The following is a 23978-nucleotide window of genomic DNA, read 5'->3' as shown; positions in this document are numbered from 1 at the left end:
TAACAAGAGCTCCAAACGAGAGGGAAAGGAAAAAGACTGCTAAAACTGATTCTGACACCATGAAGTCATAAACATATAAAATCTCCTGGAGCCTGGAAAAGAGAGGGTGATGACGAATGTCTCTGGTGTCTCAGGCAGTGCCATCGTTCCTAAGGCAACGCTGGGCCTTGTTTCTGGCTCTGTGTGGCACAGCTTCCTCCTTGCTTTGCTTACCACCTTCCCCAAAACTGGCATGCCTTTTCCCACAGGGGTTCAACAACCTCCTAAGCAGGGTCCAAAATACATTAATTGCTTTAACAAGTAACTATGGTTCCTGAATTCCTGCACTGCTGCACTGCCAAAGTAACTTACCCCTAAATAAATTCCCTGAGCTCTTTGTGCTGGGTCCTAGCCGATGAAAAAAAACTTTTGCCATCATAATTACCCTGACTGGGGCAGCCTCAGTCTAAAGACACTCCGGCTTGCTCACATCACCAAACAAGTCAGCAGCTGCTCTGTAAAGGCTGATGCCTGTGTAATTACCTTGCAGTGGTGTTTCTTTGGACTGAATGGGTGTGATGGTACCTAGAGAGTCGAAATTAGCACATAGTCCATTCCTTATATCAGAGATATCCCGATTTAAGCCTCAAGAAACTGACTGGCTTCTGTATTTGACACATGCACGTGTGCATATGCAGACATAAATACATGTGTATATAGATAAAAGTATTTCTTTAAACAAGTGTATTTGTGAACAGATGAATTTGTGAATCAGGTCACTTGGATGTTTGCCAGCTTGAATAGTTTTGGCAGGATTCTTAGGCTTGAAAACAAACAGTAGTGCCTTATTAGAACTCCAGCAGACACTGTACTGCAAACACTTGAATGAGTTTTTGCACAGGCATAAGATTGAAATATCATGTTGTGTAACAAAATGCCAAATTACCAAGGAGCTATTTGAAATGAACTTACCAATTTCTGAAGTACAGCACCCATTTTTCATCCTCAAAATTTTTTTTCAGGCCCCATGCTAAAGAAAAAAATAAAAATACTGCAAGTTAGACATTGGGAAGAGATGTTACAGAAAGAATAAAAAGAGAATTTTCCTGATGGATTCCTTAATCATGTACAAGTCACTGGTGAACAATAAAATACATTGAAGATTGCTGTAGAAATTAGGTCTTGACCTGAGTTGTTGAAAAATAGTTCAAAGCAAATTGAAAACATAAATGGATTTGTGGGGGGGGGGGTTTCCAACAATATTTCAGAATAATGAAGACAAAGTCTATGTCATACCAAAGGCTAACATTAAAATTAATATTACCACCTCTATAAAAATAGATAAATTGTTTCACATCTAGAATGTTGTATCTAATGCATGATATAATGCCACTAGAGACTAACATACACAAAATTCCCCTCTTTTCAGCCTAAATGATGTCCAGGTCATTATGACACCTGGCAGCCAAATCAGAGAAATTCAGAGGTAAAAATTGGCTTCCTGTGCCTTATCTTTTGAGCTTGGAACCTTAAGAGTACATAGAGAAACTATGGGATGAGCTTACCTAAATGCTGCAGTACATGCTGAACATGATTTAAATCACTTTGATACTTATTTTATAGTTCTACAGATGTACCTGGCCAAAATCTCCCCTCACACTAGCATATACCTGTAATTGCTCTCCTTAGATTGCTGAATATCTCCAGTTTGACTGGACTGAGGCCAGAATTTGATTCATAGAAGTTATCTGGATTATACTTCACTTGAAACTAAAGCATAAACAGAATTATCCACAGTCTCTGTGCTTTTAACTTGTCAGAAAACAAATCAGTATTTGTGCTTGATGAACATTGCTACTATCTCAACCAATCAGTTGGATGAATTGATAGAGGCTTTTTTGGGTGGGCTCTCTTTCTTTTTTGTTTTTTCTTCAAAAGCAGTTACTTCTAAATGAAACTAGCACTCATGAAAGGTGATAGGTTCATAGTTATGGGGTCAAAACAGCATTCAGATTTAGCTCTATGCTACAGGTAAAGAGAAGGCAGCAGCACTACCCTCCCCACAGACTCTGCTCCAAATTACATTTCAATGTGTGTTAGTTTCCTGTATTTTTACACCCACATTAATGTTCATAGTGGATGAAGAATAGAAACACATTTTTAATGAGAATTATTGCAATAAATGGTATCCTGTCCATGGTCTGCAAAGGTTGAGTGCTACTGTAATACATCACTTTACATGGCAACATCATTTATGGTCCCTGGGCATGTACCAGACTCAGGCTGGCATCTAAGTCCTCAATCCACCCATCACTTACAGGTGCTACAGCCCCCAGCATCTCTTTATTTCAGTCATGAAAACACTCGTCTACAGAGCAATTGCTCATCCTTAGACTGACATTGCTGCATCAAGCAATTTATATAAGCCAATGCTGTAATGACATTTCTCAGACTTGTATTTTATGGGTATTTCTTTTTTGGAATTTGTGAGGGATAGAGAGGACTAAGCTGGATGGTTAAATTATTAAACTGTCCTCTGAATACTCATCTTTCCAAAATGCCTTAAACAACATTTTAATCAATACAAAAGTAAGCTGGTTTCAACTGCAAGAAAACTCCCAAGGGCAGTAGCTATCCCCATGCAGAGCTTATTTTCAAAGCTGAATATGCTGGTTGCTAACATAGTAACACTCCAGAAAACATGTAATCCACCTTTGTTTATCATTCTGGTACACTTCCCTTTTTGGTACATTATCTACTTTAATAGCAAGAGATACAAAATAAAGCACCTTGGACATGTGTCCCAGATATCACATTGTGCAGCAGAGCCTAAGGGACCAAGATGTGGCCCAGTTTGCATTGGGAAGCAGAGCTGCCTGCCCTGGGTCAGTCACGGAGTGTCTCAGCAAACTGTTCTATGCAGGGAATTTGGCCTTTTGCTACTCCTTACAAAAGCCAACACCAGCCTTCCCTTAAAAACAGATTCAGGAGACTGAACATATCACCCAAATATGGCTGGTGGCTGTCACTCTTACACCACACAGGGAGGTCACTTGGGTTTAGGCAAAGCCACTCTAACTCTTTGCCCCTTATTCCTCTTTCACACTCATTTTGTTTCATCTGCATCTTCCCTGATTTACATCGACAAATAGAAGTTGAATTAGATTCCTTCAGTGCTACTGATGAACTGATTACTCCAGTAAAAAAATTCTGCTTGTCTCATACCCAAATGAAAAGCAAGATCATTCTCTCTTTTGAAAAAATCAGAACTGGAATAGGAAAGAAGGACTGGGTTCATAATAAAGCTTTTCAAATATGAGCTGCCTTTAAGTCCTATTGAACTGTAATTCTAAATGCCAGGGCCTTACTGCATGAAAGCAGTCTGCACCCAAAGCACAGGCAGTCAAGTAGAAAACAGGTCTTTTGTAGGCCTTTCCCTGCTGCCTCCTTGTTCTCTTACATATTTCTCTATTACTGGACATATTTCCTTCCTCTCCTCATGATTTTTTCTGTTTTATTCTTGTACCATCCTCTTCTCTTTTCATTTCTTCTACAATGCAAAGCTGTTCCTGTCCCACTAGAGACTCTGGCCCTTGTGTCCGTGAATTTCTTCCCTCTCCTAGTACAAAGAGCTGTAATTTTTAACAGGCACAACATAACCAGACTCTTTATTCCCTCTGTTTCTCTCTGCTTTTACTGAACTAGAGGCAGCAGGAAACAAAACAGAGGGCTGCATCCTTTGCATCATTCGGCCAGCCAGTCCTACAAGATCCTACAAGGAGAGTCTGAAATCCCGGTTACAGACACTCTGCTCTAATTATTGAAGACAGAGCTGCTGCTGCAATACAGACTGGTCATCAAGTGGGACCCTTTTTTTTTTGTCTGGTACATTCTATTGAACTGGGTGGACCCACAGGGACCTACCTGAGCCTTTTTTTTACATATTTCAGGCAACAGTCTAACACAACTTTTTGGGATGAATGCTTTTAAAAATGTGGATGTCTTGAGCCTTTACTCAGGCTTCCCAAAGCTCACAATACTGAATTGAAAACCACAGTGATTGCTGTGAGCATTATTTCATTGTAGCCAAGGATCAAACCTGCCCTCTATTAATAATTAACCCACTCCTGTGATCCTCAAGGTGAGGATCCAGTGGCAGGCAAGTGAGCATCAGATGGACAGAGGTATTTGTACCACTATAGTGACAGAAAGAAATCCTTCTTTGAAATACTAACTTGACATGGCTCACAGTGCAACAGATCCATACTGACTCAGCCCATAGTTAATAGATTTATCCCAGCAGTAACATGTGCCAGAAGAAAAGGGAAAACATCAACCAAGTGATTTTAAAAATAAATAAGGCTTTGATTTTTAATAGTGCTAAAAGGCTTTAAATTCACACATTGCTGCCCTCCCCACCCTCAGTACTGCTGAGTTCATAGAACTACCTCATACAAACTTTAAGCATACAATAAATATTTTAAAAAAAACTCTACAGGGAATAATGTTTGTTCTGTCAGCGCTTCACGGACTGTTTTGTGGCATCTACAAATAATGAATGATTAGAGCACAAACAAGAAAAATAATTGACTTTAAGGCATAAACAGCTGCACTTAATTCTGGAGGAGTGCCCAGAATTGCTGCTTTGAAATCCCTCTGCTTTTTCCATGATAAATATGTTACAGAATCATGAAACAAAGTCTGCAAACAAATTATTCCTACTTATCTCCTATGTGTCATTCTCTTCTGCGTGTTTATTCTGCCCTGTTAGTTTGGCGTTGTCGCCTAGGTGCAGTACTGTATCACTGTACTATGAAGTAATTACAGCTGGAAACAAGTTTTTTAAACCTGATTTACATCCTTCCAAAAACCCCATAAATTCATAACAGCCTAAGCACTTCTGATTTAGCTCTATGGCCACAGAAGGCATTTTCTATCACACTGGATTTGGACAGAAAGCCTCTAATCTGATAACCCAGATATACCAAGTTATATATTCTGTGACAATAATCCAAGTAGCCCTCAGATTCCTTGCCTCATTTGTTTAGATCCTTGAAGCTTTCATTCAGGCTGCTGTGTTGGAAGAATAACTGGTTCTGTTTTTCTTAGGCTTTTTTAAAAGCTGAAAAAGGAGAAAACTTAATATCTAATATATTGCTACAGTCTCGACTGTAAACTTTTACTAAAATTAAATTAGATGATACAAGGAAAGGTCAAAATTGAAATGGAGTCAATAAAACTCATTAGATTAACAGTGATCCTGAACTGAATCACCATCTAGCTGATTCACCAAATTAATACAGCCAGTCACCAAACAAAATGATTGTACAGCACCGTCAGTCCTTACAAACCTGCAAACACTCTCCTGCAGAATTTAGGGAGGCACTGCCCATTTAAAACCTGTCCCAATGATGTCACTCTGCTTACAGCAATCAGTCCAATCAGTTGAATCTGTTTGAATTTAAAAAGAGCCCATTTTCTGCCTCAAAGGGTGCATAAAGTCCTGGTGTTCCCACATGGTTAGCAGCTAGCTAATTAGTAGTTATCTGGAAAACTGAATTTTGATACAATACCTGTCATAATCGTCTTTATTTTAATGACACTTTCTCTGCCCTCAGGAAGACCACATTATTTCTTTGAGGCTTAGGTATAACAAAAAAGAAAAATTATCATGGCAAGTTTGAGGCAATGAGAGGAAAATGCACACTGGGCACACCCACCACACACCAAATCCCTCTTACTGAGAGAGGTGCTCACTCTGCCTTCACCTGCCATCACAAAAAGACTTGGACAAATACAGGAAAGTGTATTCATGCATCTCTCTGTAAGAGCTTTAATTGATTAGTCACCCTAACAGAGTAGTATCTTTTCAAATTGTCCCATTTCACAAGTCAATAGTCAATCTAAGCATTGTTTAGACAAAATCTACCAAGTCTCTTTATTAACAGCACACTTTGACTTCATGATTAGAGTATTTCTGTGACCAGAGCAAAGGTCAGCGTGGTGACACCAGGATAGAAATCATTGCACTTACATGAGCAGTGATAATAAAACCAACAGCTTATGGTATATGCCTTCAAAAAACCTTATCAAAGATCTTGCAAACAGGGAAAATGGCAGAATGAAATAGATAAAATTGGGTAAAACATCTGCCTTGTTTCAAAGTCCAACACTATCAGTGCATTTTCTCTCTTTCTTGAAGGTCTTGGGTTTAACTCCAAGTGCCTCCATGTCTTGGACCATATGAACAACACTGAGAATTTAACTGAATTCCTCACGTGCTTAAAATTACTAAAATCCTTACACATCTTGCTGGATTGGGGTTTGATGTTCGTAGAAGCTCACACGCATCCTAACCAATGAGCATGCAGTGGGCATCTGAAATACAGAGATCTGATCTGAAACCAGAATGAGTCAAAACCAAAACCAAACCAAACCAAACTAATATTTAACCAGTATAATCCACTGAATGCAAAATGGTTTGAACATCAGCCCAGAAGTTTTCAGTCTCATCCAGGCTTTAAACTGGATCTACCCAAATCTCACAGATGCAAAAGAACACCAACCAATTATTTCTCAAAGCACTTCACAGCACATACTGTAAATATATTTGGAGCCACAAGTCCATTGCATTGCAGATAGAGGTAGATAAAATTCTAGAAAGAAAGATCTTCCACAAAAGAGTAAATTTAAAAGTTTTGGAATTGTAGAAGGTTTTGTCATGAATCATATTGGCAAATCACTGAAACTTTTCGTTACAAGAAGTTCAGTCGTCTGATATTCAAAGAATATTAAAATATTTTGTGGGTTATGATTACTAATACAGGGTTGAAGCACTATGATTACAACTTCTTGTAACTGAATGCAGTTTAAGAAGTTGAATCAGACAGTATTGTTTGACTTTGTTTAGACTTTTTGATATGACTGAATGAAAGTATCATTTCAATTTATCCCCAAACAAAATTTCAGCTTTTGCACTACACTGTTTTTCTTTCACTTTCCTGTTCAGAACAAGAATTCTGCTTTTTGACTACCTTTATTACCCAATGGCAGGAGAGCCATTGGAAATAATGATAAATCCTCTGAAACCAGGGAAATATGGTATTAGAGGATGATTTTCACCTAAATATTCCAATTACTGCAGGTATTATGGCAAAAATTATTTTCTTTCCTGTTTTCTAGTGTGCTGTTACACTCCATTCCATTTTTTTTTCCCATTAGGCGCTTCCAAGCTAGGATGCTGTGGGAAGGAAGGCAATGTAAAGTACAAGGGAGCAGCTGCCAAGGCAATCTTGATGAATAAATTATAGCCCTTGTCCCTACAGACCTTGTCTTATGCAGGTAAAGCCCCACAGCACTCCTGCTGGAGGGGAAGGGCAGGGCTGGCACACCCAGATAAAACAGAGAGACTTCAGCCATCTCTGCTGACAGCCCTGGCACCCTGCTGGATGGGCACTCCTGTCTCAGGCGGTTTGGATCTGAGACAGGATCTGGAGCTCCTCTCCACCCAGCAGCTGTGGCCTCTCTACTCCTGTTCCCCTAAAAACACCTCCACCAGTGTCACCTCCAAGAGATGTCACCAGCAACGAGCAGTTTCAGGCGATAATGAGGTGCTCCCCCTTTCAGATGAAGGAGCTCTCAGCTTCCTACAAAACTAATTCCACTTTGCTTACACCATGGATGTACTTCCAGCATCTATGTGCACCAAGAGGAAAAGTTTACTTTAAAGATGTATATGCACCTAATTTTTTTAATATATAATGACTTTATAATAATGGCAGTCCAGTTATGAGTTTAGTAACACTGCTTACTAAGCCATGTCTTGGAATCTGCTCTTAGCAATGGAAACACGCAGTAGCTTCTGCTTTAGCCCAAGTCATGGTTCTCAGGGAGAGACAAAAGACCCTAAGCCACAGCTCTGTGTCAGTGGAGATGAGTACACTTTGCCTCTGGCCAGCTCTCAGCTGAGAAGCCCTGGACACTGCTGGAATCCTGCTGTATGCTCTCTTTGGCTGTGGTTCACAATCAGTCATTGAAACTTGAAGAACAGTCTGAACAAAAATGCATTTGGAAACAATGCCACCTGCAGCTATGACCCCTCTCTGTTGATTGTGGACAGGGGTTTGGTTCATGACACAACACAATATGACATAAAACCTTATGAAATAAAAATCCTGTGGTTGGGGCCAACTGGAGAATCATGAGGCACCCCCAACTAAGGTATTTCTGAATGGATACTTAAATTCTATTTAAGTTCTGAAGACTCTCACAGATAGGGAAAATAGGCTGGTTATTAGCCATAGAAAAAAATCTGGGTAGGAATCTACGTAGCACATAGCTTTTCCACTGAGGGAGAATAAATTAGGTTAGTTTGCACTTCGTCTGCCTTCCAGACAATATGTTCTACAAGAAAACTGAGGATAATTCATCTAGAATATATTATTCATATACAATTACGATGTATTAAAATGATAATGTTGTTAGAGTCTAAGGATCTAAACAAAGTATGTAGGGAGATTGAATATCTTTTTATTAGACTGACATATTTAGAAGAAAACAAACAAGATTTCAGGAGCTCCATACCATCTCCAATGATCTGAGGAACTGTATGCCAAAAAAAGTCTGTCTGATCTTCCCTAACTATATCAGTTAGGCAAATAAAAGATATTAACCTGCCTCATAAACCTTGCTTCACTTAAAATACTGAAAAATTGGGCTCACATGGGTTTATGCTAAGATATGGAAATGGCAAAAACAGAGAGAAGAAATAAGGTTAAGAGCAGGGATATTTTTCAAACAACTTATGCTAATATTCCCCTAAATTCCAACATGAGCTTCCAGCAAAGCTGTATTATTTTCAGTGAAACAAAATTACTCATGTGGAGACTAAGCAAATTCAGTGACTTGGTTATTTCAAACAGGCTTTGTATTTTATGCCTATAAAAGATTTCAATTGTCTGGTAAGTAAAACCAGCTGATTTAAGGGCACAGTGTATCACCCAGCCAGCCCTGCCTATAATACTTAGGTAATTATTCAAAACTGCTACTTATTCCTGTGAAGCAATGGGGATGTACATAAATTCCTCTGGAGGAAGAAAGCAGCACAGCACTTGCCTGCTCTGCCAAGTGCAGATTCTGCTCTCCCAAGAATCACCAACATGTATCACCCCAAAGTATCTGAGTTACTGAGAAGGACAACAACTTGGATGTTAACAACACTAAATATTGGATCCCTCAGAGCACTCCTCACAATGTCTGTGCTACAAATGGAGATGAATGTATAGCAAAATATTTTTACATCAGCCTCAAATACAGAACAGTGGTGAAGCTAAAGCATCAACACGCTTCTGGAAGCAAAAAGAACTCTACAACCTAGTCAGATTTGGCATTTAAAATAAATACCACGTAAGCACCTTTAACAGGAACCATGAAGAAGTTGCTGTATGCTACTACCAAGTTCATTTTGTGCTTGATTTTAAAATATTAAGGGTTGGCTGACTATGGGCCAAAGTGCCACACTGCTTCGCTCTAGCAGATATTTGTTGAAGACAGAATCCATGATGCACAAAGAAATGTCATACTGTTTTCTGCAGTGCTTATGCATCTGGCTTAATTTGACTGATGCTTAAAAAAAATCCTGCTTTTCCTTCTTTAAATAGAGAGAATGTATCAGACCAGCACTTTGAAGTATTTACATTAATTGAACAATTTTAAAAAGAGCTTTACTATAAATAGCATTGCCGAAATAAGCTCAGTTGTCACCCACATAATAAGGATGTTCTTATTTATATTTTTTCCAGACATTTAAATTGCTGCCAATTCTGAAAGTAATACTGGTGAAAAGAGGAAAAGGAAAGGATTGTGTTAGATGTATGTCAACGACAACATCGCTATATCCTATTAGAAAGTGATTAATTTGGAAGATTTGCAAGATTTGCAAAAGTAGGGTAGAACACAGGGGAATTCTCATTCTCCTACAGTCAAATCTTGAGGTTCACCAAGCTAGTTAAGGATTCAAATCAAGGCCACCTGACTTGGCTGCTCCTGAGCTCCTCCAGAAAGCTCCAGTCTGGTCAGTTCAGAAATCTTCCATTTAATGCCCACCTTTAGCATCTCCCTGACTAGTGGCACTTGTCTGTACAACCCTCATTATCTGGAACAGGAAGTCATTGTTTAAAGACCCTCCCTCAATTCAGCTTTAATAAAGCGCAAATTTTCAATCAGGCTTCTTAACAAGCCCCTGAAATGCTGCCAGGCCTTCTAATCCAGCAGCAAGTCTTATCAAAACATGGTGACTTTGGACCAAAAAACCCCCATCGCGCACCGGAATGGGCTCATTTGGCTGGCGAGGACGACCGAGTACTCCTAATTGACATGAACTGGGAGGCAGAGAAATCCCACAAACACAAATTATTGAAACCCACACAAGTGAAAAAATGCAAGCTGATGTGGGAGCAGGCAGCAAATGGAGCTACTGAGATGAAAGAATGGCCCCGAATGAGCTCGCGCTGGATCTGCTCGGACGCAGGAGGGCTGAGCAGGGCGTGTTCGAGCCATGCCCCAGCTGGGTGTGCGTGTCAGTGCAGGAGACCGAGAGAGCAAAGGCCACAAACCAAGCATTAAATACTGAAAAACCCTTCTTTTCTTCCTCCATCTTTCACAAATATCTGAAAATAGCTGGAAATAAACCAAAAAAAGGAAAAAAAAAAAAAGCTGGGGGAAAAGGCAGAGGGATGTTGGAATTAGGCAGAAAAGCCCTGAGATGCATGCACAGACTCCACATGGCACCATGAAATTCTGGGTTTAGCTGCACAGATTATTTCTGACAGGCATAGAAATAGTCTGTACTGCAAATTGTATGGGATGGAAGGGTTTAAAGGCCCTGTCTGGGTCAGGGGACACACGCTCATGAACACTGCAGAAGCTCAGAAGGACCCTGCAGCTCCAGCAGTACAACAGCCTCCCTCAGGCTTATAAAAAAGCTCCTGTTGCTAAGTGCAGGTTTGCTGGCAGCCATCTATATGCACAATTTGCCAAAAGGTGCCTTTTCCTCTTTTGACTTATTCAAACTTCTGTAAATTAACAGCTGAAAATGCCCTGCTTTTCACAGGTTTTAATTAACATTGCTTTCTCCCTGCAGGAAGAGAAATACTGAAAATAGCCTGAAAAATGGGTCCCCTTGTTGCCAGGTGAGTTTCTCCAACACACCCAGCCTTGCTAATGAAGTGAAACTCCTATCTTCACTTCAGGTGGTAGCTAATTAGTATATTTTCTTAATTAAAATGCTCTTCCTATGGAGGTATTCTTCAAAAAGGCCAAGGAGGGCATCTTGTTGCTATGACCACTTAAAATCAAAATGTCTTATTAGAGGAAGGGGACATCTGCTCTGGGTTTCAAAATCTCCTAGAAACTTGCTGGGAACACTGTGTGCAAGTCTACAACACCGACTGAATTGATTCAAACACCAAGTAAGAGCTTCAAGACCAAAAGGTTTAAACTACAGAGGGCTAAAACCTCAGCTCACAGACAGCCCACAGGAGAGGTGCCACTTGAACTAAGTTGTGTGGTGTGTAACTAAGCACTGTCTATGATTCTTTGATCCTATTGTCACATACACATCAGTTCAGGGCCATTTACTTTAATTTCTGCTTAAAAATAGATTTATGCCCTCAAAAGTTTCTGACTTCCCTTTCAAACTGATCAAACTTTCACTGATTTTAACACCTACAGATCCCTAAGTAATAACTGGTTCCAATGTGTTTTCATGGCTCTGTAATAAATGTTGTTAACATTGCCACAGGTCTTTAAAAATCCACATGGTGTGTTTTGGCAGCTGGGCTGTTTGCTTGACCAGCCTGTTTGGCATCTCTGTTCTACTGATCATAGTTCTTGGTTAGGACTTTCAGCAGAATGCATTTAAAGGTTGGGAGAGGTGGGAAGGGATTGCATTGGAGGGCCTCTGAAATAAAGGCTGAAAGAGGATGATGTATTTGCTGTATTTTTACTTCATACATCTTCTGGATCTTCGGTGCCTATTCCCCTCCCTCCATTTCTCTCTGGAAAAACTGTGTACAGAGCTATTCTCAAACTTTCAGCTGAGCACAAAAAATAAAAATATGTGAACTCCAGCATTTTGAGTCATTTGTAGGAAGAAATGTATCAGCTTTTCCTTTTTTTTTTCATTTTCCTGTCAATGGTGTTCAGATAACATAGAAACTCGAGCCTTTCAAATGCTGCAAGTTGAAAGCATCTCATTCTGCTTTTACCAAGTTTGAATCTCTCTCTGATTCCTGCAGAATGGGAAGTAGGAGAATGACACTCTGCTTCCATCTGTCTCATTGTATCTGAGAGTGCAGAAAGGAGCTGTCACACCAGCAGCTCTCCATCACAGCACTGAGCTGGGGTCACAGCCGTCTTTCACCTATTAAAGATAATTCCAGGCTTTGTCTGCAGTGTGGAGTGTTTCCTTCCCCTTTCTTTTTAGGTGTAATGTATAACCTTGTCAAAGAGCTAAATATACTGCAAGTTCTCACAAGAAACAGAGACGTGTCAGGGACTGAATCTTTTCACACTGACTTTATAATAAGTTTCCATTTTTTGGGGGGGTTTTTTATAACAATTTCATGACTTGCAGAAGCAGTTAATTTTCCCCTCTTGTACAGTAGCTCAGGGTTGTGAATCAATTTGTTCTTGCACAGACATAGGTGAAATTATAGCCCTACTGAAAAATCCTACTCCACTGAGAGTTGTGACTGACATCTTGGGAGGGCAGAAGATGTGACTTCCGTTGAACATTAAAATATGAGAGGATTTGTTTAAATTCCCAATGTGTGAAAAACCTTGCTGTTCATGAAAGGTTTACTGACCTGACCCATGATGGGAAAGGACTGTTGAAAAACGGGTATCTTCAAAATAGAAATGCCAAATTTCTAGGGAGAAATTCAGTTATGTCAGAGATTAAGAAGAATTATCTATCAGAAATATTTTGGTTTTAAAAAAAGGAAATTTATTAATTTCAACAAAACAGAAATAAAGTTGTAATCAGGATCCTGAGCACCTGCCTATCTTTCACCTGGCAGAATGCTGGTGAATTTTTGCAAGAGGAATTGAGAGATAGTTAAACAGAGCCTCCCAGGCTCCCATGCCTGCACAGTTGGAAGTCTGGGAAATAACAAGAGGCCTGAGGGTCTGTCAGTCCTTCAGGCTCCCTGCAGCAGAGGTGGGAAGCTCTGTATTCCATGACAGAGATGTAGCTTGCAACCATGATGCCCAGGTCCTCCACAATGATGCACCAAATTGATGGTTTTTTTCTTTAGATTACAGATTAGAAATTTGCATTTGAAGCATACAGTCAGGTGAGTCTCCTGACTCAGCAAGGAATGAGATGCTGGAAAGAGACAACATTGGAGGATATGAGGGGTCTATAAAACCTGGCTGTGCACAGTAAAGGTGGGGGGGAAACTGCCTGTTCCAAGTATGTGTTCCAGCACCTGAGCTGGTGCACTGAGAGAAGTGAACCCTCTCAGACCCATGTTCAAAACAAAGGAAAACACGGGTAGCAGAGAGAGTTTTTAAGGTCAAGCCTCACATTCCTATTATGAAGTCACATTTCACATTTACTATAGATGCCCTCTATTTCCTACATTCATTCCTTGCTCCTCCTCCCTTCTTCATTATCTTCTCACATAATTCTGCAATACAATCCTGCCACAGTGTTCCAAAGAATTTGCATTTGAACTATGCAGCCATACAGAAGGCACTCTGCGTGATACATCTGTGCTGTATAGCAACAGGCCTCCCTAGGACCGGGTTTCAGAACTATGCTAACAGTAGCAAGGAGCTGGCTCCTCGCTGAATCCATAGGAACCGTGCAGCAGCTGAGTGAGAGCACTCGAGGATACGGCGCTGGATGAGGAGCATGTGCCTGCCTGGCACCACCTGTCGTGTCACAGCAAATGTGTCTCCTCAAGCTCTGAGCTGCTCCAAGCCCTGAGCACAGTAGGGGTGTTTCTGTTCAAGGGCAGACACCTCCTGCTCTGCATCAGTTCTGTGATCCCGCAGACACTGCTGAACACCTTAGTGCTGTGATTGCTGTGACATCTCAGTCACTCAGCCACGGAGAAGCAGGTGGGTAGAGCCCAGGACATCCAGTCTATGGAACCAAAACTGTGCACAGAGATGCAAATCATACCGTGATCAGCGGGTTCTGTGCATTCCAGAGCCCTCTCTTGTCAGCAGGCCCCTTGGGCAAGAAGCCACGCAAACAGATACAGGCTCCCACCATGACTGCGACAGGGCCCCTGGTACTCATCTTATATTAATACATCAGTTATTGCTTACTAGGAGAGGGGTCCTTATTAATGAAAGTTGCAGAAAGCTCTCAATCTAGACCCTTTCTAGAAATTCAGGATCTGCTAGAAACAGGGAGCTGCTGCCTCTGGGATGGCCATCACACGACACTACAGCTTGTGTTCATACTGACACGACCTTGAAAGACTTCAGTGCCACATCTGTGGCATCCCTGCTGCTGCCCTGCTAGACAGGAATTACCTGGAAAAATTGTTCTGCTCTCTTTTGTTGAACACACAGAAGAAGCAAGTGTAGGCCCAGGCCTGGTCCCGCACCAGCCGTGTCCCTGAGTGACCCATGTTCCTACAGGTCCCTGCTGGTGCCAAGGGCTACCGTGGTGAACAGACTGCTCAGAAGCTGCTCCTCACCGCCTGCAAGGCCACCAGCTCCTCTGCATTTGGCCAGCAGTCGTCTTCTTGGCTCCTGCACACAACACTGCTTAAAACATTACTCTAATACCACTTCCCATCTGCTCAGGGGAGTCTCCAACCAGTTCCGTGTCCCTCCGCAATCCCATCTCAGTTTGGGTAAATTATGGATCTTGTTTAAAACTGTGCTGATCAGAACATTTACATGCTCATTTTACATCATTCAAATATGTGTCAGGCCTTAAATTTCTGTCTGTAAGGAGAGGTTCTTCCCAAGGTGATTAAAGGGCACTATGTAAAGCTCATTCACTAAGTGCTTTAGGACTATTTGAAACATTCTCTATCTACAGTTAGAAGTGAGAAATAGTTTTAAAAACTCCAGTGGAAGTCAGGTGCAGCAGACCCCCACCCACAAAGCCTGTACACTTAAATGTAGTTGATGCCTTTCTAAATCACTTAACAGAAATAAAAGTATCATGGAAAAACACACGAAAACCTGAAATATTTCAGGACCTTATAGTTCACATTTGTACAAAAATTGCAGGCTATTCTCTGGCATTTCTCAAATGCAGATTGAAGACTACACCACACAACAAATGCACAAAAAAAAAAGAAAAAGAGTATCATAATCTAAACTTTCCCTGTTGGAGTGTGTAATTTTAAAATTCACTACTGAAAGATTTTTCCTAGAGAAACTCCACGGAGTACACTGGTATGCTTTGACAATATCATAATCAATGTTTGTAATGAAAAACACATTATTCTGTTTTCTTCTTGAAGGAAGAGAATCATATTTGAAAGTGTGTCTTTTATCTTCATATTTGAAATTAATAAAATCAGCATTTATCAGGAATCCTAAAGGCACTTCTCTCACACAAAATCTGAAGTCACAATTTACAGATGATACATCTGTTAATTGGAAGTTCTATCTTTGACAGATGTTCGATATGTATTAATGATCTGGTGCTTTGACTAATCCAGCCAAATCAACAGCTTTAGATGGAATTCAAAGGCTATTTCAGGGATCTCTGCCAACATTTATGCCACTGGATTTAAAAAAAAGAAAACCAAAAACACAGCAGAAGCCTGTCTCCCATCCCCATAAATTTAAGTGTACAGAAAGTAAAATATGAATTGTCACAGTCTTTGCAGTATCAAGCTGACCAGAGCTACACTGAATAAATAAATAAATGGACAAAATACAGCTAATGTTATTGCCCATGGGTTCAATATTTACCAGTTTATGTACCATCTGAGCTGTTTCCTGTAATCAGCCAGGCACATGGCACTTTCATTCTCAAGAGACATTATCACCATGACAACTTTATCAGAATAAATTATGAAACACAACACTTGGGGCACGCAGAATGTGGGCACAGGTTTGGAATATTATTTTGTTAGTTATTCTTTTAACAACACTCCAAGTGCCCACTGGAGAAGAGGAAATTAAAAAAACCCTACAAACCATGCCTATCAAAATAACAATAAAAATGTAAAAACTTTCCAAAAAGAAAAGGAATAAAGTCATTAGGCTGAAAAATGGGCAATCAAAGGAGCTATTGCGCTCGGCAGATGGAAAAGCAGCAGGTGCCATAGTGCGATGGGACCTTGCTTCCCATCATGCACACTCTACAATGATGCAGCCTGACAGGGAAGGGAATTAATGTGTCGGAGCAGGTACTTTCTGTCCATTAGCTGATTCTCAATACATCCACACAGACTGCTGCCTCTACCTGCTCTTTGAGAAAATGACTAACAAGCCATTGTTCCCAAAGTTGCATGCGAAAGGACGGCACTGTGTGACCTGCCTGTCACTGTCCCAGATTAACGGAGGAAAAGCGACCAAGTAAACATTTCTGCACCTCAGACTGGGATTAGAGATTTCAGCCTATGAATAAATTATTTGAATGCAGATGTTTGGAATACATTAAGGTAAAGCATATTGGACAGGCTCCACTGGGGGGAAATGCTGATGAATAGAATTTCCAAGCCCGTATTAACTCTGGCAAACAACAAAAGCAGTGTGCAGAGCCCGATAACACACCCACACCTATTCTTTATCTGGGAAAATCCCTTGTTACACAAAGGACAATTTATGCACTGTAAACTCCATTACTCTGGTGGCCCACGATACATCCCTGTATTCTGGCTGGTTTGCGTTCGTCATTTCCATCACAAACGACAGAAAATACGACCATAAAAATAAAAACCACATCAACACAGAGAGTCTTGAGAGGTTTCAATTTGTTCAAGTCAGTCAGTCCTCTTCATTGGCCATCTGTCCTTTTTGCTGCTGAGTTCAAGGATGTCTAGAATGATAAGTACAAGAATTACTTCTGGCAGCAACACAGTGATACACTTTGAAGTCCTCGCTTCTGACACAGCATTTCCAGAGAGGCAAAGAAGTACCAAGCTTGCCCCAGCTGAAACAAACTGCAAATTTATTTCCACAAATAAATGGAATCTCTAGGAGGGCTCCATTAGAATTTTTCAGTGACTACAAGAATAAAAATTGAAGTATGTACTCTGTGGTATTTACTATGAATTTGGCACAATCATACACCAGGTTTCAGTTAGATACCAAGGCAGAAAATTTCCATGATCAAAATATTTCCTTTTGTAATTTACAACAGTCTGAGTACACTCTTCTTTGAAAATATTTTGTTTCTCAGTATCATAAGCAAATAAAACATTAATGATGTCAGAACCCTGCTGATATTTCCAACTGGATAGATTACATTTTCCTTTGTAATGATCACAATTAAAACAAAGAAAACCCAAACCAGATAGATAGATAAAGCAAGTCACTAGTCAACAATAGAAAAGGTAGAAAATTTGTGCAGGTTAGACAATACATCTTTTGCTCTCAATCTGCTGTTTTGTGAAGCATCAACAGCAGCTGCATGGAGTGTCAATTTTAGTTTAATTCCTTGGATTTTTACAATGTAATTTATAAAAAAAAATTAGCTTTTTTTTCCACCCAATTTTGGTGTTGATGTTATATCATTACACCCTAGAGCTAAGAATTATCTTCTTTTAATTATTTCAGCTTCTCAAAAACTAAGAACCATTATTTTCTGAAAGCATCCTTCAGAATCCCCTTAGTTTATTACATTCGTAATTAGAGAAAATAATGACATATCGTTCACAGATATCTTTAGAACTGAACCACCAGAAGACCCATTAGGCATGCTAAGGCCTTTCAAATAATCCACCAGACACAGGCAAAAGCCACTTTTTGAAGTCCTTGCTTAAAACTGTAACATAACCCCTTTTTAATTTAAAATTTGGTTTATCAAAATGCTACCAGAAATGGTCCATTGGTTTTGCACTGATAACACAGGATGTGACTTTAGGGAACTTTTAAATGAATAAAGCGTATGCAGCACTAGCCAAAGGCTTATTTTAGAAATTTGGGGTATAGCCAGGGCAACCTTCACACCTGGCTTATTTCAGTGGCATTTGAGATCCAATAGAATAAGAATCACCACTGAAACAGAACATATTCAGAAGGGTCATAGCAGTTCCAGGAACAAGCACACACATAATTAGAGACTGTTTCTGCCTCAAGTAAATCTATGCATCTAAAAGGAAGGCATGAAAAGGAGATGAGGCCAGAGAGAGAAGTAAATACCACAGAAATGTGAAAAACTCTTATCTGAAAGCTTAGGCACAAAGTTAAATCTCAATATGCTTCTGCAGCAGTTGTTAAAGCAAAAGATCCCTGGCTGTCCAGATCTTGGAAGCACCACCAAACGAACACTGCATCAAATTTAACCCTCGGGTGCCTCTGCTTAAGCCGATAATGTATTTTCAACTGTGCAATACGCTGCTGTACTAACATTTATGGAGTTAAACTAAAGAGCCCATGTTCTCCCAGAGCGCTAAGGGACGCACCTGAAAGCCTAAACACGATATTTCTACACAGTCTGCTTCTAGCAGCTGCCATTTAAATGGAAATTGCTGGATAAATTTCCAATCATGACCTATAAGAAATATTTCTAGTAGCATTTGGCATGATTGATTTGAGTTCTGTAGCAGTGCCTTCTCACAGGGATTATCCATTTTGCAGCCTGCTTTGCTCCACAGGAAGATGGAATGATAGAGACCAAGAGGGAAGGATGAATACAAAATGCCTGCTAACCAGCAAGGCTAATGGCACTATTTATTCCTAACCCTGTATCAGAACTCATTTTGTAGTTACATACAACAGCAGACCAAAAAGAAATTGTAAAGATCTTCTTAACTTGTGGGCTAAGATGTTTTTGCAATTGCTTTTTTTGACCATTAAAAAGCCAGGTAAGGTGTACTCTGCGTGCAGATGCTGCATGTTAGCAAACAGTGTCGTGTCTCTGCCAGCAGTTTGGAATGCATTTGCACTGACACATTTGTACATAGCACGGCCTCTTCTCTCTATGCTCATTTACAATCTGATCGCATGTCCACTTAAAAAATGAATAAAAAAGATCCCTCTGTGAAATGGATAAAATACTACTACTAAATGATATGCGTAATCATTCAGTACCATTACTACTGAAAGGTGATATTGCAGTGACATTGAGAAAATTGGATCTATTCTTCATACAATTATATAGCTACACTCTCACTCTAATGCCATTCTAATTGGAAAGGAGCACTGAAATGTGAAACTGGGCGCATTTCAATATCTAATTATCACTCGGTAACTCATTCTCAAAATAGTTTTCTGGAAAAGACAGTTGCCAAGAATGCTATTTTAATTCTGAAGTCTTCACTAACATTTTTACAGAGAAAATGTTTTATTCACTATTTGTCTGTATTTCAGCTACACCACTGAAAAAAAGATGGACAATAGATATATACAAATGTAAGTTGGTCTGACTCCAATGGAAAAATATTTGCATTTACCACTCTGCCAGTCAAATGACTGTGAGCAAGATATGCTTCCTGGGGCAGGAGCTCTTAAGGGTTAAGAGATAAAACCAATTAAATTAAAAAAGCAATATAAAGGCAACATTTTTTACATAAAACATTTGCTAGATAGAACAATAAAAGAAGTAATTTGAGTTATTGTAGGTAAAATCAGCAGGATCTACGTTATAGACCCATTACAGTGCTTTAACAGGGTACTTTCAAATTGGTGTTTCTCCCTCAGGACTTAACCCGATGACAATCAAATGCAATTTAATTTTGATAACAGAATACTTTGGGGGAATTTTATAATGAAAATATTCTAAAGAACCAAACAAACATGAAATATGACAGTTTTGGGGATGAATCTGGGTTTTGTTTTTGAAAGGAGTAGAAGTTTTTACACATCAACGCCCATATCCATACAATAACTTTTGCATTCACATGAACAAAAGGATACCCTGCCTGCTGATGTAAATTGGCAGCATTCGCCTGCCAAAAGCCTCCTTGCAAAAAATCCAACAGTCAGAGATAGGTGAGTCCCAAGGTGCTGAAAGACCTGAATAGCTCCAGTTCTCTATTTTCAGGATTAGGCTAAAATTCATCATTTCCCCTGCATGTTTATTCTTCTTGCCTCCACATTCTCTCCTCAAAAGCACAATTCAATCTAAAACTCAAATTATTTTTGTTGCTGACTTAAAAGGCTGTGACAGGAGGTGCTAGGAAGAACAACTTTGAGACAGCAGGTTACCAACACCAGAAATACAAACACGCTCTGAACATGCCCCTTCCTGGCTGATGCTAATCTGTAATTACACGAGCTTTTAGGACAGGGAACATTGCAAGAAGTTTCTCCAAAGATCATTGCTGTGTATCATCCTGCCCAGGAGAGAAAGGATGGAGCAGGGGGAAGGGGAATAAAACCAGTAATTTCTGCAGGTGGAATAAACATCCATATCTGCAGCCAAGCAGATCCTCATCAATAGCGTGAAACAGATCCTTCATCTGATTTTCATAAAACTGCTCTACAACTTTACATGTGGCTGCTGGGACATCAGTCACTCTCTCCAAGCTTCCACACATGACTACAAGAGGATCCAAGATTTTCTATCTGGTACTCTAAACACCCTGGAGAAGATGTCTGCCAGCTTAAGTATCTCTAAAATATCCACTAGATAGAAGCCATGCAGATCAGGTTGGGATCATGACTCCTTTCATATTAGCTTTGATCATGTGTTTAAAACACGTTTTGCTGAAAACCAAGGCAAAAAGTAGATTTCACTTCTGGGCAGTGTCTGCTGCCTTCCCTGCCGAGAGAAAAATAACTGATTCCTTGTTATTGACATGCAGTGTTTTCTTCCAGTATTTTATGCTACTGGGTCATTGGCTCTTCTTAACTTTCTCCTATTTCCTCACTTAGTTTTTGTACCCTTTGACAGTCATTCTTAGCCATTTGACCTACTTTCCACTCTCTATACAATTCCTACTTGTGGCTTAAGTCCTTGAAGAGTTCATGATTTAGCTGACCTTCTCATGAGGACAGCCAGTGTCTGTGGCCTTGCTAGAAAGTCTCTTGGGAACTGCCAGTTCTTGAAAGTCTTTTCTCTTGCTCTCACACACTATCCGTATCAGTAACCCAAGGTATTCCTTTAAGTCCAGTATTTTAAATATATTCTTATCTCTGTCTACCTTTTCTGCATCAGAAATATCAATATTTCAGAAACTTTGCCATGAACCCCACCTTTTACTTTTGCAATTTCACCTGCTCACCTTTAATCACCACAATGCAATCCATGAGCCTCCCTTTAACTCTTCGTTCCTGGAATTCTGAAAACTGACTGCAAAATACCAAGCAGATATTGGGCCATCTGGATTCTTTTCCAGCAGATAGGTGGGGAGCTCATGACCCCCATGGCTGCACAACAGCATTGCCAGCACCTTTGGCTACTCTTCTTTTGATCATTAAACCTGTAAGACACTAAGACACTTAATGGAAGTCTCTGTATCTATCTCTTGCCACATTCTGCTCATCAGAGCAGGGTGTTCTAAATAGCCATAAACAATTAACCAGCATTTCCATTTCTCCTCAATAGTTCATTTCCTTGCCTCATTTTTTAGTATCTCCTCTTTGATATACATGATAAAACTTCATCTTTCCTCCTGAACAATCAATGTTTATTTATGTTACTATTATGATATATGTTAAAACTTCAATTCCTCCCCTTCACTTCCATAATCCTTGCATTACAGTACCCAAGACACAAATATCTTTCACATATGACATAAGGGCTATCAGAAGCACCAAGGATTTGAAGGATATTTTAAAAATAAGAACAACAGACTCAATTTTCCCCTCTGTCCTAGCATGTAATGAAATGATAATGGTGCTTTGCTGTGGCTAGCCAGAAGGAGAATGTTACTGACAGATGGATGCCAAAAGAAAAGAGCTAAAAACAACTAACAGTCCTAAACTGATGAAAACAATTTAAGAATCACAGTCTGCTGCCTAAGTTCAGATTGCTGAGAGACTCTAATGAACACTGTTCAACCATACTTTTGGATTATCTATAATCAGTTCTTGAAAAAGAAAATCTCCAAATCCCACTGCAACTTGATATTTTTCCTATTCTTCTTATACAATACCAGTTAAGTAATTTATGCCATTAAAAATCTTTAGCACTTTAAAGGGGCTGGCACCACAATGAAGGAAAAGCACAAATTAAATAATTACTTTTCCTAAGAGATCTGATTTTTCATGGAGAGGATTAGAATTGTGGATATATGCAAGACAGAATAGAAAATGAAATAGAAGAGTACCTCATCCTTTTTTGATGACAAAAATGCATTGGTAAGTGAACATAACACCATATTTCTCATTTCCTTGCAGAGTTTGAAAATAAACCCTTAAAGTTAACATAATCTTAAACTTCATGGATTAACCTTTTCCAGATGTAGCAATCACCAACCAAAAGATAGAGGAGCGAAATTCATATTCTAGGAAAAGGGCAGAAATAAATCCCTGCCCTTCAATACGCCCTAGAAAGCCCATTCTGGCCACCCACACTAGGCTGAAGTTCATTTTCAGAGAGCTTCCCAGAGTAAGATAACAGAGCTATCACTTGGGCAGGAGGAAGATTTGTTTCACTTAGCATTAGACATGACCTGTGCAGGCATGGACAGCTCAGCTAATCAGAACAAGGCTCTTTACAGCTCAACTTGGAAATATCTGCACTTTTTAAAGGATCAATTCATCTCACATATTTCACACGTCCTCTCCCAAGTGAGGCAAACTCATGCCCCTAGTGACCCTATTGACTATAAATGGAATCTGGACAGCTGCTTTTGACCACATGAGTCCCACCCTGGACACGGCTGTAGTCCAGGGTTATCTCATAACACTCAAGAAAATAAGGATATTTAAAGGCTCTGGAGGAACAAAAGTAGATTAAAAGTAAAGACAGAAATATAGAGCTATGAAAAATGCCATTATCCTCTTTCACAGAGATTTTCAAACAATTCAGGAGAAGCACATCACATTCTGTGAATTCCAGAGTACAGGGATAGCTCCAGCACTCCTTTTTCAACAGTGCTTTCCCAACATTTCATTTGTTTATCTCAAGCTTTTCTTGCAGAAGGAATACCGCAGCAGAGGACTTAAATCACCACACTGTACTTATTTAGTTTTTCAACGTGTTTCATAGCCCTTCTGGACATGAAAACCTTAATAAGAGGATCTCTCTTCTATTTAAAAAAAGTTTATTTTAAAAGTAATGCAACAATAACCTTGAAGCCACAGGTTTTTCAAAGGTTTGTCAAGAATATTCTGCAATTTAGTAACTAATTTTCAAACAAAGTATATATCTTTCATGTGCTTACAATAAATATTCAATAAATAAATGGAGAAGAAGATTAACAATTTTCCCAGTCCACTCTATGCATAAACACACCAGCATAACCTGAAGTCTATTTTTACCCATGGTATATGTATTAATATTGCCATTCCATATAATCTTTAGTCTGTCTATATTCCAACAAAGAAATTAAAGTGAGAACTTTTTGACAGGACTTGCTAAAGAGGCATTATATCTCTTGATAAAATATTTGTTCCTGCTAACAGAGAAGAGAAAACCTCAGGAACATGTGATAACTCACCCACTTTCAAGTTTTTGTCCTCATCTATTTCTTCCTCTTCACTCACACTAGAGCTAAAAATATTCTCTCTCAACTTCAACTGGCTGCTGAAAACCCAGTCAGTAAGATCCACAATAAAACGCTGTATTCAAGTGCAAGGGTGCAGATGAAGTGTAGATCATTCTTGTTTCATCAGAGCCACAACACAAACAGTAAAATCAACTGACTTGCAGTGTTTGTCTCTGAATTTTGTTTTAGCAA

The 23978-nt window shown here is 39.6% G+C and overlaps 1 long non-coding RNA gene across 1 annotated transcript in view; it reads right to left on the bottom strand.

Moving 5' to 3' along the window:
- LOC120410527 overlaps nucleotides 1-23978 on the bottom strand; it is a 250231-nt gene that overhangs the window by 47187 nt on the left and 179066 nt on the right. The window contains exon 8 of the long non-coding RNA XR_005602730.1: nucleotides 952-1009. This is a non-coding gene — a long non-coding RNA (uncharacterized LOC120410527). The remainder of the gene's footprint in view (nucleotides 1-951; nucleotides 1010-23978) is intronic.

This window comes from Corvus cornix, chromosome 10 (assembly GCF_000738735.6).
Source record: "Corvus cornix cornix isolate S_Up_H32 chromosome 10, ASM73873v5, whole genome shotgun sequence".
Classification (NCBI taxonomy): domain Eukaryota; kingdom Metazoa; phylum Chordata; class Aves; order Passeriformes; family Corvidae; genus Corvus; species Corvus cornix.
Note: the sequence above shows the minus strand (reverse complement) of the source record. Positions and strands in the feature narration are given on the sequence as shown.